This window comes from Rosa chinensis, chromosome 1, assembly GCF_002994745.2.
Source record: "Rosa chinensis cultivar Old Blush chromosome 1, RchiOBHm-V2, whole genome shotgun sequence".
Classification (NCBI taxonomy): Eukaryota; Viridiplantae; Streptophyta; class Magnoliopsida; order Rosales; family Rosaceae; genus Rosa; species Rosa chinensis.
In genome coordinates this window covers 27,213,080-27,226,740 of record NC_037088.1, presented here as the reverse complement: position 1 = coordinate 27,226,740, position 13,661 = coordinate 27,213,080, and positions in this window count along the sequence as shown.

The window sequence follows — 13,661 nt, the reverse complement described above, 5'->3', positions numbered from 1 at the left end:
GAGAAATTTCGCAGAAACGGTAGAAGATAAGATATTTACCCCCCAAGATATATCAGTCCGTAAAAAAAAAAAAGATATCGGAAATATCGCAGATATTTAAAACCAAGGTTTTAAATATTGGTATCTTCATATGTATCGGTACTTTGAAAAAGGGATATATCGGGGATACAGGGTAACACAATGTCGTTTTTGAAAAAAGTCAATTGATTAGAAATTTAGAACTACATATAAATACATATGAATGTCAACTTCATCTACATCCAAAAAGAGACTCTAGGCGGTTGAAAAGACGCTTGCTGGTCTACTAAAATGCAATAATCAGACCAAGACATATGACTCATATATGGCTTTATCTGCAATGTCATCCATATATGGTTCCTTGACTTCCTTCTGCAATGTCATTTGGCCTTATTTGAATAATTGAACCTTTATGGCTCTATCTTCTTTCTATTATTCAACTATAGAGTTACAAACTACATATAGAGTTACAAACATAGTCACAGACTACATAGTACAAAATCTCTTCTCACACAAATTTGCATTTAGACTTTTAGAGAATTACTTCTCACCCAAAATCAAGGATTCAAATTTCGGTTTCGGTTTTGATTTCGGTACTTCAAATTTAAGGAAATTTCGGAGAAAGTTTCGATTTCGGTGGAAATTTCAGTTAAAATAAAGAAATCATATTAATTGCATTTATAAAATGATATTTTTGAATGAAACTTTTACATAGACTAAACTAATCTATAATAAACCTATTTACAATGTAACCTCTGTAAAATTATACATTATAATAATATTGTAATATTTAATATGGATGAATAATTAACTAGTATTGTAGTATGTTGCTAAACTAGTGTTTTTATCTATGTGTAATTATAAATGTGTTGTATAATGATAATGTGAATGTGATTTTATTTTTTATTTTTTATTTTTATGGTTGGAATTCAGTGAGAGGCTTGGTTATCAAAACTACTACAATGTGATTCGATTTAGCTGGTTGAACTGCTTCCATTTAGTATAATTCAATAATGCTCCCAAATTTTGACTTGAATTTTCTTTAAGTCTCAGGATCTAACTTAATTGTTCAAAAAAATATTTATTTTCTTTTTTATTTAATATTTTATTTTACTATTTATCATATTGCCACTCAATTATTAAAAATTAACATAAGATCTAAGACTTTTACTATCTTTTCACAATCAAAGTGGGTTCTCTTAAATATAAATATAGAGATATAGATAAGTATTGGTTGGTTCACTAGGTTGCTGTTACGTCTACATTAAAAATGAGTATGATGTTTTAATCAACTAGTCAAAATGGGTTCTCTTAAATATAATATAGATGAGTGTTGGTTTGTTGCTGTTACATCTACATTAAAACGAAGTATGATGTTTTAATCATAGTTAATAATTTTTCATATTATACGTGAATAAAACATGTTTTTATTTTTATTTTTATTTTTTATAAAATTAAGTAATTCAACGAACTAATTGATAAAATATCTGAATAATACAAGTACGTATTTTTCGTATACTATAAACGTCCTGTTTATTACTAACTATGGTTTTAATCAACCATATCATGTACCTAATCAAAAAACTATATCATGTATATAATCGAAAAAATCATATCAGTAATGTATTCAAATATCTTAATCTGTAGACTATTTCAAATATAATGAGTGAAGCCTATTATTTTTAAGGAAGTCCATTGAAAGAAAATTCCCACACAACAGTCCACCATCTTAATTTGGACGTAAATAATTGGGCAATTGTAGAACAAATCCTCCACAAGATATTGATTAATTCATGGTCAAAAAATGCTGATTGAGGCACTTGGCAATAATACAATTTTTATTTTTACAATTAAGCTTCTTAACACACTCTAGTTCCGCCATTTTTTCTACATACCTTCCTCAGCAAGTGGGGGACCGTTTTGGCTCTTATAAATGCATCCGAGAGACTTTATAGTCTTCACAAGCATTTCAAGTTCTTTCATTATTCTCAACTCTGCTGAAAGGTGAGTACTCCAATTTTCTCCAAATTTGGTTGGAGATAAATGATATAGATAAGTATTGGTTGGTTGCTGTTACGTCTACATTAAACAGGAGTATGACGTAATACCAAAGCCCATAAATGAAAATGAACAAGTACAACAAAAAGAACGTAAAAGCTACTACAATGTGGTTCGATCTAGCTGGTTGAACTGTTTCAATTTAGTATCATACAATACTGCCCCCAAATACATGAATTTTGAAAATGATTTTGGTACTTCATCACATGGGTATTGTATGTATGTTGATCTCTTTCCACATACAATACATATATCGGATATTGTGAAATTACTCAATATGGTGTTTCATTTTATGAAGCATACGACATTTGAGACAAAGCAAAAAAAGGAATTATGTTGTCACTACAATAGAAATGTTAATTTGCGAGGAACAAATTTGTCGCTGAAAATCGAGATTTCCTCTCCGTAGTGTTTTTGCGAGGAAAATATTTTGGTCACCAGTTCCTCGCAGTAGGCTGGTCAAGAAAAGTTTCCACGAGAAAAATACTATTTCCTCGCTAATCCCTTTTCGCAATGAATATATTTTTTTCTCGCTGTTGTTCTTTAGCTACAATTTTTTTCCTCGCCTAAGCTCATACTTTTTTCTCACTAAAGATTTTTGAAGACAAAAAAATAGCCGTTAAATATATTTCCTGATAAAATAAATTTCATCACTAAAGTATTATTTCCTCTCTAATGATATGTAAATAATTTAGAAATTATAAATAATGAAAAGATTGAAAAAAACATTTTCGTCGTTGTAGGTATTTTTGGGCAAGGAAGTCTTTCCTCACTATAAGCAATCTTTAACGAGGAAATTTATTTTCTTCCTTATATGTATCTTGTACGAGAGAAAACTATTCCTCACCAAAGGTACTCAATGACGAGGAAATATACATTTTTCGATGTAGATTATATGGTGTATTCCTCGCCAAAGGTACTCAATGATTAGGAACTTTACATTTGTCGATATAAATTATAAGGTTTATAACGAGAAAATTTACTTTTGTCGTTGTAAGTTGTATTTGCTATAGTGAGGAAATTTACTTTTGTCGTTGTAGGTTGTATAGTCTGTAACGAGGAAATTTATTTTTTGTCATTGTAGGTTGTATAGTCTATAGCGAGGAATGTTACTTTTGTCGTTGGAGGTTGTAGTCTATAACGAGGAAATTTACTTTTGACATTATAAGTTGTATAGTCTATAGCGAGGAATTTTACTTTTGTCGTTGTAGGTTGTATAGTCTATAATGAGAAAATTTACTTTCATCGTGGTAGATACTATATTTTATAACGAGAAAATTTACTTTTTGTCATTGTAAGTTGTATAACCTATAGCGATGAAATTTACTTTCATCGTCGTACATATTATTTTTAACGAGGAAATTTATTTTTGTCGTCATAAGTCGTGTATTATTTTCATCGTTATACATTCTATAGCCTATAGTGAGAAAATTCTTTTTCGTTACAATTGATTGCTTATTATGAGGAAAATGTTGACAATACATATGGTTTTGTCACCGATTGTTCTCTACCATATTACATGAAAATATTTAAAACTAATTGAAATAGTCAAACCAATAATAAATCTCATAATAATAAAACCAAAGTAACAATCAAAGTGTGTCCTAACATAAGGAGTAACAAAAATAGTCTAAAACTAATAACAAAATCAAGATGATCTAAAAAATTATTTCTCCGTGTTTAAGTTCTATAATAAAGACACTAATTTGATGGATGTTGCCTGGAAAAGTTAGCCATAAACTCCTCAAACTTTTTGGCTTGCTCCTCCAATCTTTGGATCACCTCATTTTGTGCATCAATCTTTTGTTGTTGAGTCCCTACAAGGTGTTAGGTCTCTTGAAACTGTTCTTGCGACTCTTTGTTCTTTTAAGACATTTCATTTATCGATGAATGAGAGACCCTTGATGGTGGAGGTTTAGGGCCAAAACCACAATCCTTGATGTAGCCTGATTTGACTCCGAGGACTTTTGCACAAATTTCATCATCTGTCATTGTCCGAGTTCCATCAGGTTGAGTTGTCTTAGTTCGCATCTTAATCATTTCATCCTACAATAAAAAATATATACAGTTAGATATGATATATAATTTCTCAATTACAACCTGATCAATTTAATCTTATTTAGGGAATTTATATTAATTTCACCTATGGTCATGGTCAACATATATACATTATAGAACTTTTGTCCATACGTATGCATCGTTAACAAGTTACTTACCCACTTTGCTTTTCTTCCCAAGTCTCAACCTGTTTTAGTGCTTTTGTACTCTGTTTCAAAGCGATCAATTGCACCTTGCATCTCTCCAGTCTGTGCTGCCTATTGCATTCAAACATATTTTTTAACATCTACAAATATATATTGAAGATATTGTTCAAGTAAATCCTTATTTGTGTGTTTGGCCCAAACTCTAGGTTACTTGACCTAGTGGTAATAGGGTTTAATTAGAATGATCTAGATATTCCTATTCAATGTATAATTACCTTTCCTTATATGATTCGGATTCTATGCATTGTAATCCTTCATATAAAGATGCCCCTATTATCAATAAGAACATACAACAATTCTCTCTCAAATATCGTTTCCCTAAAACACATTATCAGCACGAGCCCTAACCATAAAAACCTGAAAATCTTCGTCGCTACCGCAAGCACGTAGCCCACGCTAGCCACCTCACCACCATTGAGACTCACCGCCGCTGCTCTCTTGCAACCTTGACACACTTCTGCTACCCATGCAGCACCGCCACAAGTCCGCTTCCCTTGCAGCACCGCTGCATGCCCATTGCATCCTTCTCTTCATAGTTTCTCCTCTCGTTCCTGTGCATATCAGTCCGTTTGCAAGCCCTGAAACGTCTAGTTTGGAACTTCAGATGAAAATTCTTTCTTCATCAAAGTTGTTCGCCTCTGTCTCTTCTATCTGAGTTCCAAATTTCATCCCTATAGGAGCCGTTTTGAGACCTGTACACCAATTGGAGTGGGAGCTGTTCAGAAGCAAATCTGCTCCAAATTTCATCAAGTTTGATTCGCCTAGGACTGAAGCTCGTCTGCAATCCTACAATGAGGATAGAATACGCTCTGCAATCCTAAGAGGTATGTTTTACTAAAAGTTCCCGCTTTTGAAGTTTTTTATTCTTTTTTGCTTCTTTTTCTCGGGGACTTGCAACCTCCCTTCTTCTACCCCCCCCCCCCCCCCCCCTCTTCATCATAGGGGAGACCAAATTAAGCTGCACTGTGGGGGTTCGTGCTCACTCCAAGCTTGGAGCTTGTAGAGTCCTCCAAACTTAGAGTTTGTTGAGAAGTTATGATCGACCACAAACACATCATTGTTTCGATCTAATCCAATACCTCTTGGAATCGAATCTCTTGGAAGTGACTACGCTCGGAAATTCCTTATTTCTTGGAAGCGACTACGCTCAGAAATTTTATATGTTTTTGCGGTAGCCTTTTCTCTCCGAAATTAACCCAAATTTCTTATTCTCTTTCAGGATGAGTAACCTAAACAAATTGGACTTTGCTCCATTGGGAACAACTGGCTCTAGATATCATAGGTGGGTTCGTGATGTCCGCCAACATCTCAAGGCCTATGGAATCCTGGATATGATTCTCGGGCCTAGCCAGGACGTGCTAATTGTTGAGCAAGCTCTAGCTTTGGAAGCAAATAGAGCAGTGTTAGAGGCAAATAAGGTGAAAGCCATCATCCTAATGACTCGTCATATGGATGATTCGCTCCAGTACTAGTGTATGAATGAAGAAGACCCCAGAAGGCTGTGGGTCTCATTCGAAGAAAGATTTGACAACGTCTGTGATTCCCTACTTCCTGACCTAGAAGTGAGATGGCATAGCCTCCGCTTCTGTGATTTCAAGTCAGTTCTTGACTACAGCTCGGAAGCACTTCGCATTAAATCTTTAATGGAATTCTGTGGTAAAGAGATCACAAATACGATGTTGATTGAGAAGACTCTCTCTACCTTCCTTGTCTCTGCATTAATGGTAGCCAAGAACTATCGAATTGATGTCAATGCTAGACGCATCACAAGATTTCATGAGCTTATTGGAGCTATGAACGTAGTTGAAAAGCACGACAACATACTTGTGAAGAACTATAATTCAAGATCCGTGGAAATAGAGCATATTCCGGAACCCAATTATAGTTTCGCCACTAAGAGAGGGCGCCAAGAGCGAAACCCTAATCTTAGGGATACTTCTGGACATCCTAGTCCATATAATCACTCTACTTGGGAAGGTAATCGCCAAAATAGGCGAACACGGAACCGAAGAGGTCAACATGGAAAGGGAGGGGGAGGCAACGCCTCTGGCCATGTTGGTGGCGCCACCAACACTAAGAGCCATCTAAATGACACTTTCAAAGCGCCTCAATCAATGGAGTTTGAGCAAAGAGATGTATGTTCTCGATGTGGAGTGTCTGATCATTGGGCACACATTTTTAGAGCTCGTGAAGAAATTGTCACCGTCTACAAAGCATATTGTGAAGCAAGAGAAGCTCACTATATGGAACAAGAAGATCAAGAAGATGATCTAGAGTGAAGGGTTGAAGACTACAAATCTGGCTGGGATCAATAGATCACCAATTCTGTTTAAGTCTTTATTTTTCTAAGAGATGTAATAGGCAATTGCTATATATTCTTGTAGCAGATGCCAATGGTTTAGTCTTTCTTCAAAGTAGGCTCACCCAAAGTAAGTGTGATGTCTAGGAAGGTTATGAGATTGGTGGTACTTAAGCGAGCTTTGCTCCACCGACATCTCTCTACTCACCTGATCACATTTATTTTGGAATTACCGAAAGAAGTTAGACTACTACCATTGTTTTGCATTGGCTAGCCTTTTGGATTAAATTTTCTTTGATCAAAGAGACAATGATGTAACTCTGTTGGCTTATATTTTGAGTGCTTCTCATGATGACTCAATTTTGATTCTGAGCATATTTCTTTGTGACTACGATGGCCGGGTCATCAGTATTAATTCAAGGACATGGAATAGCCTAAGTTCCCCTTGCCAAAAGGCACCTTGATTACTGTCACAGAAACTCTCTACGCTCTTAGGGCAAATCTTACCCTATGAATAGCCAACGGATTCCATGTGAAAATGCATGTAGAGAACGAAAATGAGTTCCTTTGCAATACCACTAATGATTGTGAACAAAGGTGCATCTCAGAGAAGTTTATGTGTCTCTCTAGTGAACTCTATGTCACTATTCGAGCTATTAAATCCAATGAAGTTATGAGTGAAGATCTCTTGGATTTAGGCACATATTGGCTTTGTCACGACAGGATAGGTCATCCTGGTCATGATTTGATGATCCATCTACTAAATACCTCACATGGACATTCTTTTTCTCGAGCGAAACGAAGCATGAATCAAAAGTTGATTCCTACACTAAGTGTGACCGACGCTGCTGCCTAGGGCACTGCCTCCGTCCACCACTAGCCTAGGGCTGGAGCAGTCCTTATCTATGACACCATGGATGGCATCCATCATGGTGATGACGCTCCAAGTGATGTTGCAATCACCAACTTTTCTTCAAATAGCATTTCAGACGCTTAGGCCTAACCAAAATCCTCATTGGTTGCTTCTAAAGCCTCCTGCTCATTTTACAAAGCCTATTCCTTAGGAAAATTAGGACTGAGACCATCCTATGCAAAAGATATGAAAATACTCATTCTGTTTCTACATAGAATCTATGAGGATTCTGTGGACTGATTCAACCAACCTGCGGACGTTTAAATATCTCATGATGTTGGTTGACACGCAAACATGCTGGTCACGTGTTGTGCCATTATTCACTTGTAATGCTGCTTATGCTACACTCCTAGCACATATCATACAACAACGGGCTCACTCCCCGAATCATCCTATTCAGTCAATTGGATTTGACTATGCTAGAGAGTTTATATCGAAGACTTTCGATAGTTATTGCATTGGGACTAATGTTGGACATTATATTCCTATGAACACACCCAATTGGTCTCGTAAAAATGACTACGATGATAGTCCGAACATTGGTAATGCGCACAAATTTCCTTATATCTGCTTGGGGTGATGCAATATCGCATGCAGCTATGCTAATTCGTCTACGACCCACCGCCACTCAATGTACCTCTGCATTACAGCTAGTGACTGGGTACAAGTATCGTACTTTCGCATATTTGAGTGTGTCTTTATGTGCCAATTGCACTGCCACAGTGCTCTATAATGGGTCCTTACAGACGAATGGGCAACTCAGTTGGATTTGATACTCCAACAATCGTCCACCACTTAATGCCCTTGTTTGGCGATCTTTTTACCGCTAGATTTGCGGATGTAACTTTGATGAGACAGTCTTCCCATCGTTAGGGGGATATAAGAACATAGATGTTCAGTAGGAACGACATGAATTGTCGTGGTCTGTCCCCACTATGTCTCATCTCTATCCCAGTAAAAGTGATGAGATCACACAAATATGCTGCAAACATGCCCGCAAGGATGGACGTCCCTACGAGAGGACATAGCGCCACCCTGCACGGAGGTAGGTATGATGCCAACGCCAAAGAGAGTGGCACTTTGGCGTTACAGGTCATGGCCCCAGCTTGGATGCATGGGACGCCTGTGGATTTGAAGGATACTTTGACACATTCCAATCCTTTGATCATCAAGACTCAAAATCAGTCTCATAAGAATCTTCCGGGTTATGGTTATCGTTGGGGGACGCCTCAACGTCAGAACCTATTCCTGAGAATATAGTGCTCTACGAAAATTACACTAGTGTACATGAGACATGGGATAGAAACTCCATCATAATTGATGATGTAGTTGCGCATTTCGTTGTGCATGAGTTTGTTTGAGTCCTATGACATCGAACCACGCTCCGTTGATGAATAAATGCCAACATAGAGAGATTTTGGCCTAAATGAAAAAATGTGATCCAGGTTAAGTTGGATTCTCTAACGAAGAAGAAGGTTTTTGAGCCAGTGATGCCAACACCTCCTAACATAAAACCTGTTGACTAATGGGTCTTCGTTAGAAAGCGTGATGAGAAAAAGAGATGGCAATCTCGCCTTATGGCGCAAGGCTTCTCACAAAATGCCCTGGAATCTACTACGATGAGACATATTCTCTCGTAATGGATGTCATTGCACTCCACTACTCTGTCAGTTTGGTAGTTTCCGAATAACTGATTATGCAGCTTACAAAATGTGGTCACTACGTATCTCTATGGGAATCTAGATACGGAATATACATGAAGGTTCATGGTGAACTTCATTTACCCAAGTCAAGTGGCTCTAAACCACGGAGCGCGTTTACAATAAGATTGAAATGCTTACTAAAGTGAGTACTTGATTGGGAAGGGATATGCCCACGCGTTTCCATAACAAGTTTCGGATTCTATCGCGGTTCATGTTAGACATGATCTTCATTGGAAACCCTTAAAAAATTAAGGGAAACCGCTAAACACTTGAAATCCGACTTTGAGATGAAGGATTTTGGGAGAACATGATTATGTGTCAGCTTGGAACTTGAGCATTGTGTTGATAGATGCTTAGGCATTTTGAAAAGGTCAAGCCTTTAAGCACCCCCATGATCGTCAATAGTCTTGATCCTGAAAAGGATCCTCTTCGTTCAAAGGATGATGACGAAGATGCGCTAGAGGCAGAAATGTCCTAGTTAAGTACAATAGGCGCAATATTGTACTTAGCTCAAAGCACAAGACCGGACATCTCATTTGTCATGAACTTGTTAGTTAGATATATAGCTTTGCGCCAACGCGACGCCATTGGATTGGTGTAAAAGATATCTTTTGGTACTTGAGATGTACGATTGATATGGGCTTGTTCTATCCCTACAGAGAGATGATGGATTCGGAGCCATCACACACTAGGAACGCCGCCAAGACTGGCCTGCTTCCTCTATCCCCATCCAAAAACAACATAAGTATTTTGGAAGGTTTTGCTGATGTTGGGTATCTCTCTGACCTATACAAAGATCATTCCCAAACTGGTTAATTGTTCACCATGGGAAAAGATCGTGATTTCTTGGAGGTCTACATAACAGACCTTAGTCGCTATATCTTTGAACCATGCAGAGATTATTTCTCTTCATGAAATGGTTCGTGAATGTTTATGGATTGGATCCATAATTACCCATGTTCGAAACAATTATGGTTTGAAGTCTACCACAGATGAGTCTACGAGCATTTAGGATAATGCTGCTTGCTTTGAATAAATGAAGCAAAGGCTACATCAAATGCGACAACACCAAGGGTAATAAGCAACAACAGACTCTCTTCAAGATCAAAGTGAACTAGGTTCAATTTGAGGACAGTATGGCAGACTTGCTCACTAAGTCATTGCCTAAATTCCACTTTCGAGAAACATGTTGGTAGCATCGTTTGTGAAAGTTATCCGAACTCCAATGACCGTAGTCATCAGGGGGAGATGCAGAGATCAGGGGGAGGTGTCTACATGTATGGTCTCGACGTGAAGGGTGTGTTGTGCTCTTTTTCCCCTTCGACCGAGGTTATTTTTGTCCCACTGGGTTTTTGTTACTTGGCAAAATTTTTAGCGAGGCAACGAGAGAAGCACTGCGTATGGGTGACACAAGGGGGAGTGTTCAAGTAAATCCTTATTTGTGTGTCTGGCTCAAACTCTAGGTTACTTGACCTAGTGGTAATAGGGTTTAATAAGAATGATCTAGATAATCCTATTCAATGTATGATTACCTTTTCTTGTATGATTCGGATTCTATGCATTGTAATTCTCTATATAAAGAGGCCCCTATTATCAATGAGAACATACAACAATTCTCTCTCAAATATCGTTTCCCTAAAACTGGTATAAATTTATTAACAAAATTTATAATTATCTTACAATTTGCTCTTGGTGAGACATAAATGACTTTGACCCAGCTTTGTTGTGATGTGTCAGGTTTGACCTATTTATAGCATTCTTCTCTGAACGAATCTAAAAATTATTATGAAATATCAAACAGTTAGTTGGAATTTGAATGAAAAAGAAAACTAATATAACAAAAAAGTGAACTGTGCTGAAAAATAGTTAAAAAAAATAACAATATTATACCTGAAACTTTTCACTAGAAAAGCAAGCATAGAGAAACTCCCATTCTTCCTGAGTCTTGACATCATCGTGTTTGTTTTCAATTGCTTCCTCGATTGTTGAAAATTTCTCAAAATGTTTCTTCAACTTATAACGAAAATTATAAAATACAGTCTGACATGTTGTAATTACATATCTCTCGACCCAAGGGAGAGACATGTCAATGTCAAACTTGTTCTGCATATAAATAATTTCATGTCTAACAAAATATTTAATTAAAGCAATCAATGTAAACTTACATTTCAGAAAAACAAACCATCACTCACTGTTTTTCTTTTAACCAACTTATCCGGCCACTTCAATTTTCGGAATCTTCTTCCATCTTTCCACATTTAGTGGGTCATGGTTTCGAACTGTGAAACCAATTTCATTGGCCAACATTTCAGCATATGGGCCTGTAGGCTTGCCATTTTGTTCAGTCAGAGTGACAGGTATTTTAGCATTTAATTGAGAAAGCATTTAATTGACGAAATCGTTATTTCCTCATTAAATATTGTTTTCGCGATAAAAACATTCCTCACCCAAGTTTCATATTTCCTCGCTAATAACATGATGATTTAGAAGACCAAATTATGGCCACCTTTAGTGATGAACTAAAATATTCATCGTACAAAGTGGTGTTTAGTGAGGAAAATATGTTTATCGCAGAAAACTTAATAACATTTAGTGAGGAATCTAAATATTCCTCGTAAAAAGTGACATTTACTGAGGAAAATAAATTCCTCGCAAAAAACTTAGTCACTAAAAAGCCTTTCTGTTATAGTGGTTGTTGAAGCATTCAACTTTGTAGCAGATAAAAGCAAAAATGTGTTTTTGTTATATTCAATTTTTTTTTGGACGTTTTTTATTCAACTTGATTGCAAAAACAAAAAACAAAAAAAAAGTTCAAAATTTCATATTTCTTCATGAAAGTATGAAGTAAAAAAATCATTGTTGGTGATATACAAATTTCACAAAAATTTAAGAGAAATTTTGGACAAATTTTCGGTGTAAATTTTTAAATATATTTTTTATGTGTAGATATTTCGGAAATTAAGAATTTAGCGGAAATGTACTGAGAATTTCAGAAAATTACAGGAAACTCGTGACGGAAATGATATAGCATATAGATTTCGTTTCGGTACTTCAAAATTAAGGAAATTTCGACAGTTTCGGAGAAATTTGAAACCTTGCCCAAAATCGCCTTGAGGATATTTCTCCTCAGCTAGATTCGCCTTGAGGGGATTTTTTTTCCTCACCTAGATTTTCCCTGAGGGGATTTTTTACTCACCTAAATTCACCTTGAGGGGATTTCTCCTCACTCAGATTTGCCTTTAGGAGATCTCTCTTCACAAAGAATTTTATTTAGAGAATTACTGAGTTTTTTTTTATATTTTTACCTCAAAATTTATAGATATTTCTTCACTTTATACAGATATATCGTAAATATCTAATATATCGGGGATATTTGACGATGTCAGAGAAATTTCGCAAAAACGGTAAAAGATAAGATATTTACCCCCTAGATATATCGGTCCGTTGAAAAAAAGAGATATCGGAGGAGATATCGGAAATATCGAAGATATTTAAAACCTTGTTTAAAACCTTACTTTTTCATTTACAAAAAAAATAAAATAAAATAAAAAATAAAGAATAATAATAATAATAATAATTTCAGTTTCATTAGGCTTTTCACTATTGTGTATGATGGCCCATCCTTCTTCCTTCCTTCTTCCAACATGCTAACTATAGATTTGACACTACACATGTAGTCATAAGTTTGAAATTGATCGTAGAGAACCTACAATATTTATTTAGTTACTAATTTTTTTCACAAGTTATGTTGCATAATAAACTACGATGCTGTATCTTTTCAGGTTACTTTGCGGTAAACCAGGTTGCCATAGGCCAATATAATGCAGTTATAATAGATTTAAATGGTCTAGCCACTTCATTTATTGATAATCAAACAAATTGAGACTAATAAATTCATTATAACAGATTTACTAAGTTCATGATGATTTCATAAATTTAAACGGATTGAATATGAATATCAGCTCTAGCTAGGAACACATGTATGGAATTATGGAATATGAGGGAGAAGAAAAGACGGTATTCCAGAAAAAAAAAAAATTAAAGAAGGGCTAATGCATTTGCATAGACCTAAAAATTTGATGTCCTGAATTACCTTTTCAATAGTTGGTATGCATACTTGTTCCCATTTCTATCTATCCAAATCTTGAAAGAAACCTGAAAGGTATTTTTCCTTTGTATGAAGTGTATGCAGTCTACAATATGCTGCCCGTACGTATGTAATTCATTACACAAAGCTGGCACTTTCTTGTCTGAACCTTTTGAAGCAAGCAATCGTTCCTAATTTTTCTGCAATTAATCACATCTGGCACCTCCTATGGAGTGCACTTCTCATGTCTTTTGCGTTTACTTGATGGCCGGCAGTCAATTTTTTTTGTTTGTCAGGATTGGCATGCATTACGGTTCAC